A 7,500-nucleotide genomic window follows, 5' to 3' on the forward strand; every position below is an offset into this window, starting at 1 on the left:
TGGTTTGTAAGTAATGATGACACATTATCAGACTCTTCTCAGAAAGACCATCTTAAGCCAGGGGTAAGGGGGGGGGGGAGAGGCATTAGCGGTACTTTTACTGTGTCAGCAAAAACGGAAAGAAAGATCAATAATATTCACTCTTCAATGTTTTTCTCCTCCTCAGGGGAAGATCTAGCCATTTTGGGGACCTAGGCAAAATATTAACAGGGGGCCCTCAAAAGTCATTCTTGAAATATGTACACAAAATAAGGGCCTTAGAACTCTATGTTTTGGAGCTCTTTCATTGTTTTGTCTCATATGTATATTTGATTGCATGAATGACGGATTAAGATCAGGCCTACTATTGTGTGCATTTACTGCAACTGGTGTGACAGATGGGGGCCTCTATGGAGGGTTGATTTGGTCAGGGCCCTAGGCAATTGCCTAGGTTTGCCTAATGGAAAGTCTGCCTCTACTCCTCTTTATCCACATAGCCGTAACTGTGTCATTCCAAACTTCCATCGCTACGGCTATTGTATCGACCTTTTCCGTTTTCACATCACAATCAAAAGTGCTGTGTACAGATTGATTGCACAAGGCAGCAAAAAAAATCTGACAAGCAGTCAAGTCTTCCTGTGTGTGTGTGTGTGTGTGTGTGTGTGTGTGTGTGTGTGTGTGTGTGTGTGTGTGTGTGTGTGTGTGTGTGTGTGTGTGTGTGTGTGTGTGTGTGCCTGCGTGCGTGCCTGTGTGCGTGCGTGCGTGTTTTTGTATTTATAGGTATGCGCGTGCGAGTGTGCATGTGTGCTGCATTATTCGCAGTCTAAAATCCATTAAGTGGTTTGACTTCAACCCCAGCAGTTAGTCTCCATCTCAGCAGGAAATAAAGGTCTGAAGAGGGAAGGAAAGTGTGTGTGTGTGTGTGTGTGTGTGTGTGTGTGTGTGTGTGTGTGTGTGTGTGTGTGTGTGTGTGTGTGTGTGTGTGTGTGTGTGTGTGTGTGTGTGTGTGTGTGTGCACGTTGTGTGTGTGTGTGTGTGTGTGTGTGTGTGTGTGTGCGTGCCCGTGCATTTGCATCCACATGTGTGTGTTGCGTTCCATTATTACTCCTGACTCTCTCTCTCTCAGCAGGAAGTTAGAGTCTTCAGAGGGGGGTAATGGCTCAGGTTGTAACTGGCAATTACTTCAAGCACTCATTAATCTGGCAAGTTATTTTCCTGTCCAGTCGATGAGGCATTTGGTGATTTAATCAATAAATGTATGCCAGGACCCAGCACGATACCCCAATTATTAATTAATGAACTTTTGTGGTTTTCTCACGGCACATTATTCAGTTCAACATTTCAGACGCTCAAGAAATGACCTTCACAAGTATCTGCGGATGCCTGTTGATTCATCTATCTATCTATCTATCTATCTATCTATCTATCTATCTATCTATCTATCCATCTATCCATCTATCCATCCATCCATCCATCCATCCATCCATCCATCCATCCATCCATCCATCCATCCATCCATCCATCCATCCATCCATCTATCTATCTATCTATCTATCTATCTATCTATCTATCTATCTATCTATTGATTAATTGGCTATCAACACATCTGTTGGCGCCCCACTTTCACACTGCTACTCCATAATGCATCATTGACCAGACCTGATGTTGCCACACAACAAATCAGCAACTTAAAATTACCTGTGTCTGTGAGGTTCTTGTTTTAATTTTAAAGTCGATTTGCTCTTATGGTAATTAAAGTCTTTGGTCAATGCAGATCTGTACACCGTACATGCTCTCACTGACTGTAAACTGACACTAAATCTAACTAAAACAATATTAAAAACTATAAAATAGAACAAAAAGTGGCATTTGTTTTGGGAGCTCTGGGCCGCAGCATCTAGATGTGCCGCCATGGCAACAAGTTTGTTGCGTTGTTGCGTTTTTTCACCCTCTTCCATCACATTGTCTGTTTCGAGATTAGGTATGTAAATCGTATGTACAGCTGCATCTGTATCGGTGTGAAAAGACTTTTTTGCTTCCTGGTTTGTTCTTCGTCTGCCTGGTCTTCGACCACAGAGATATAAGATAGTGAGGAGGAGGCATTGAGAAGGTCATAGAGGCACTTAGCTAACCCCTTACTGTAACAGGAGGCTAAATCCAAGTGCATTACCAACAGGAATGGCTGCTTATGTTCATAGCGATATGCCGTACTATTACAACTTATCGCTTGTTGAACATGTAATAAAAACCTATTTTGTGGCACACTGTTATTTGCATGTGATTGCTTCTTAGCAGTCAGGTGTTACAATAACTTTTTTACACTTCTTTCTCATTCAAGGAGTAAGTTATAGAGGGGTGAGTAGACATAGGAGGTGTAGGTGCAGTTTCTTCTATTCTTATTTTATGACCAGTTCTTTGAGCTTAAGTCCATGACGCGAGACTCCGTGTAAAGTACAAACTGTTTATATAAGAAAATTGTGACATTACAGAAATAAAACGGATAAAATCAAACTTAAAACTTCTTTATATTGTCACGCCTCGTGGTCTCAGTGTCATCTCGACATGGCGTGGTCTCGTAGCTTCGATGTGTTTCATCTCGTTGCTGTCTCGGTCAAAGACTGCTGCGCTCTGACCTTCCTCGTCACGCAAAATAGTTTTAATACAGCAAAAAGTGACGTCATGCCTATCTTAATAAAATTAAGCAATATTAATCACAAGAAAATAACATTACTTAACAGCAGTAAATATGTCTATAAAAACTAAACATAATGCAGTACAAAATTAAATTATTATTCACTTTTCACAATTATCTATTATGGCTCTAACAGGAGGTATCAACAAAACAAACAGGAAATCGGAGTGTGTCAGGGTTGTCACCTTTTTTCCTTGGTGCTCATCATGTGTAGGGGCTCTCAAACTTGTTCAAGGTAGAGGAACTTTGAGGCACTCAAAATTGCAGTCTTTATATTTTATATTTGGGTGCAATGCCAAAGTGTTGCAGCCTAGAAGAAGGCTATAAGGGCCAAAACATGTATACGGCATTGTCGCCAAATAAAAAGTACATCAAAATTGTTACCTTGAGTGCCTACGATTTCCTCAACCCTGAACAAGATGGAGGAGGTATTGAAAAGGGGAAGGGTATGTAGGCACACTGCCAACACTCAGCATAAGGTTAAAGCCCAGTGTATTACACACTTACATGGCTGCTAATATCTATAGTGATGTGTAGCATTGTTTTAAGTATGTTGTGGTCAGTTTGTTCTGATTTAACATAGTGTAATGAAACCGATTTTTGTCATGCATGTTTGATCACCCCGTTTGTAATTATAGGCCTATAGGCAGACCCGCCGACAGGGGAGGACAAATGGGTATGTTGTCCTGGGCTTAGGGAGGTAGGGGGCCCAGAATTGGGTTCCCATTACATTGTATGTATCGGGTTGGGGGTCCTTTCAAATGAATTTGTCCTGGGCCCAGCAAAAGTAGTCAGCGGCCCTGCCTATAGGAGACAGTATTGCAAGAGCACAACCCCATTCTGGAGGAGGAGGTTTAGGAGGTCCCTCCTGTGGAGACATACTGCCAACCCTTTGCAGAAAGTTAAATCACAGTACATTACCCAAACATATGGGTGCAGAGTGCACAGTTTCATTTCCTTTTCATTGAGTGAATTCCAATTGAACACGCTGCACCGAAGCTTGCAAGTTAGGATACAGTTTTATAATAGCACAACACTTTCAATGTTGCACTCTGCTCCTGTTCTCTGGAGTGTTTGGATGTTAAGGAGAAGGAGAAGGAGGTGGAAAAAAGGGCACTGAGGCACCCTGCCAGCCTCTTACAGAAGGTTAAAGCCCAGTGCATTACAGATGTATAGCTGCTAATGTTCATAGTGATGTGTGTTACGTAGTAATCTGTGTGCAGATTGGTATTTGTGCCCGTCTACGCTTTGTGTGTTCCTATTTGCAGGGTCCTGATTAAATCTCGCCGGCTCCTCCTCCTCCTGCAGCTGAGACCAATCTGGCGGATGCTTAAAAGGGAGCCACTTCACCTGCCACGGGGTGGAGGGATTCGCGGGGGTTCCTCCACTTGCTCTGCCATGCGTTAAAGCGGGAGCACCTCTTGTTTTCTGATTTTGATTTTGTTGTTGTGTTCTATGGTTGGCTAGCCGAACTTATGTTGCCTCGTGGCTATTCTGTTTTTGACCTTTGTTAAACTTTATCACCTGCACATGTAAAAATAAATTCACTTATGCACTGTTATCCCCGACTCGCTGTGGCTCCTTGTGAGTTCTCCCACTTTTCCGGTTATTGTTGCGTTGCCTAAACCCTAGACCTACGTAACAGTGTGTCACATGGCGTCATGTTGCTTGGAGTATGGGCAGATTAAGTAAAGTATAATGAAATTAATATTGTCGGCCATCGAAAGTCATGCAGCGAGGAATCCTACTTATTTGATGTGTAGTATAGTTTACAGAATATATAATATAGCCTTCTCCGAATCCTTTGTGTGCAATGCATGTAGAATACACGTATATAATATGGCCATCTCTGATACGTGGCATGGCGAATAACAAGCCACCTGCCAAAGTGGCTGGTGACACTGAGCGAAATGGTTGCCAGCAGCCAGGGGTAAAATCAATGCTTTATTTGTCTTAATATTGTAATTTTGGGGGCCTTGGTGCCCCCCGGGACATTTCGCGCTGTAGGCGACTGCCTAGTCTGCCTAGCGCCAGCCCTGGGCCCAGTGCATTAGTGACGTTGCACATGCTGCGTTCAGTATGGCGAGACTGAACAACATGTAATGAAGTTGATTTTGAGGAATTATTGAAAGTCTTGTGGTCAGGATACAGCATTACAACCACAGTACATACAGTACAGTAGCCACTCTCTGATGTTAAATCTCCTTCTCTGTGGAGTGTTCTGATGGGGAGGATGAAGAGGAGGAGGAGGAGGAAGAGGAGGAAGAGGTCTCGAATAGGCAATTGAGGCACATTGCCAAGGCGTAGCAGGAGGTTAAAGCCCAGTGCAATACCCACACATATGGCCGGTAATGGCCTGCTTCAGAGACCGCAGTGGACGATCTAATTAATATGACCGCCATCAGTGTGTGTGTGCGCGTGTGTGTGTTTGTGTGTGTGTGCGTGTGTGCGTGTGTGTCTGCGTGTATGAAAGAGGTGTGAAGTCAACCACAGCCATATCATATAACGAGCCTAAGCACTCTCTGAGAAGACGGACAAAAAATGCTTGTTAGCAGATAGCAAAAACCATGCTGTTGGCATCTTCTCAGGATTTGGGAGGTTAATGGGGTTTTTCCAGAGTGCTTTGCAAACGGTGTGTCAGTAGGCCTACCTGTACGCAGGGCAGCGGACAGCTTTGGCTGGGCCAAGGACAAAGTCATCTGAAAGGCACCCCCAATCCAATTGATACAATACAATGAGGACCTAATTTTGGGCCCCCTCTCTCTCTTTGTCCCCCCCTGTCAGCACCCCTGCCAGTACGAACTACTACTGAGATTTCGTTTATTTTTTTTTTCTTGATTTCTTGTACCTTACTTCCACATCCTGCCTGCCTATTATCTGATGTGTACGACATACAGTACAGTACAGCATGGGGAGACATGGTGTGCATGCTGTTGTCTTCAGAGGCAGTTGAGGGCTTGTTATGTCAAAAAAGTAACTTTTTCTTTCTTTCTTTTTCTTTTCTTGTTCTTTTATTCTTTCTTTCTTTCTTTCTTTCTTTCTTTCTTTCTTTCTTTCTTTCTTTTCTTGTCTTTCTTGCTCAAGCTATTCCTACATTTTTGTTGAGTCAAGTGCTTGGTGTGCATGTGGTGCAGTTGTCTTCAGTTGAGGGCTTGTTATGGCCAAAAAAGTCACTTTTTTTCTTTTTTTTCTCTTTTTTTCTTTCTTTATTTATTTTCCTCTCTCTTTTACATTATTTCTTTCTTTCCTTTCTTTCTTTCTTCCTTGCTCATGCTATTCCTACATTTTTTTTAGTCAAGTGCGTTTCAATGACTGCTTGGCATTCAACTGTTATGTGAGCATAGAGCAAATAAATGTCCAAACAAAATCCAATACTTTTCTCACAGAATGAGGGTACCAGACGAAAAAGCACTCCACGTTTTACTATTTTTGGTCCAAACGTTGCTATTCAGTTTCCTGGTGAACCAGTAGCCTGTAAGTAACAGGCTACTGGCACACTGCCCTTTCACGCCTCTCCGCAGGCGTGGTTTAGTCAAAAGATGCTCGCAAGTGGTTGGAGCAACCTCATATGAATGACATGACACTTCGACCACTCACGTTGAAGCTTTGTGACGTAGGACGTGTCGTCACGTAAGTGCCACCAGGTCGGGAACCAAAACAGAACAACCTGGTTGGGAGAAGAGCAATAACATCTTTGCCACTAAGAAATTCTTCCAAAACCATTCTCTGCTCGTCCTTTAGAAAATCAACTTGAGGTATTTTGGATAACACCGCTGAAATTGCTGCTTCCATCCCGACGCATGATAACTCCTCGCACGCCGCCATTACTGTTGTGATTCAGGGAGGGGGCGGGCACAGCCGAACTACCCTGGGGGAGGGTGTTGCGTTCGATAAACGTCATACCCACTGAAATCCCTCCCTACGATCCTGATTCGTCGTGCTGCCCCGGTTATTTCGAAAACGGAGGAGGAGAGCGAATCACAGGTGTACCAGAAGGTTTGTGTAGCCCAGCCCCCTGGGCGTCAACACATAGCTTCTGGTTCACCAGGAAAGCTATTCAGAGCCAAAGAATGGACACCATTGAGAGTAAATAGAATTCTAGTTACTGTCAATGATGGACACACATAAAACCTAAAGTATTAATTTTGCACCGTCAGAATTGGTGGACATTGAGGATACAATGTTGGGGGCGTTGTGGCGCAGCGCGCTAAAGGGCTCCACATACTTAACGTGCGTAATTTGGCGCATTTGGCGCGAGACCATTAAAATGTGGCAGACCATTCATAGTCAAAAGCACAATTTACAGGCTTTTGCTTGCATTTCGGAAGTGTGCCCTCTGCTGTTCATGAGAGAAACTACAGAAATCGGCGGCAGAATTAGATGCAGCGGTTGTAGAGATCTAAAATAGAAAGCCAAACACGGCTGCTGTAGGGCTACTGAACGTCTGACTCATGACTTATCACAATAAAACATAGATTTTTGTTGTAGCCTACATTGCCAGGTCATCCCAAGACCATGTGAGAGCATTGTTCTAGCTGCAGAATTTATAAATAGATCGCCAAACACAACGTGCTTTGCTGAACAAAGTAAACAATTGTTTTACTGAACAACATTTAAGGGAGAAGATAAAATAACTCTCGAAGACATTTTATATCCTCAGAATGATGCAGGGTCGGTTCTGTACTCCAGTAGCTGTAGCCTATATCTCTTCGCAACTCCTGCTTTGTTTGTCTACCTGCATGGTCGCTGGTGGCGCACGGCAAGTTACAAAAAATGTGGGGTGCACGACCACAGCAGCTTGCGGAGGGGCGTGTGACGTCATTTTGAGC

General features: G+C 43.5%; 1 pseudogene; it reads left to right on the plus strand.

Moving 5' to 3' along the window:
- LOC134460381 (low-density lipoprotein receptor-related protein 1B-like) overlaps positions 1-7,500 on the plus strand; it is a 372,315-nt pseudogene that overhangs the window by 315,905 nt on the left and 48,910 nt on the right.

Source organism: Engraulis encrasicolus, chromosome 12, assembly GCF_034702125.1.
Source record: "Engraulis encrasicolus isolate BLACKSEA-1 chromosome 12, IST_EnEncr_1.0, whole genome shotgun sequence".
Classification (NCBI taxonomy): domain Eukaryota; kingdom Metazoa; phylum Chordata; class Actinopteri; order Clupeiformes; family Engraulidae; genus Engraulis; species Engraulis encrasicolus.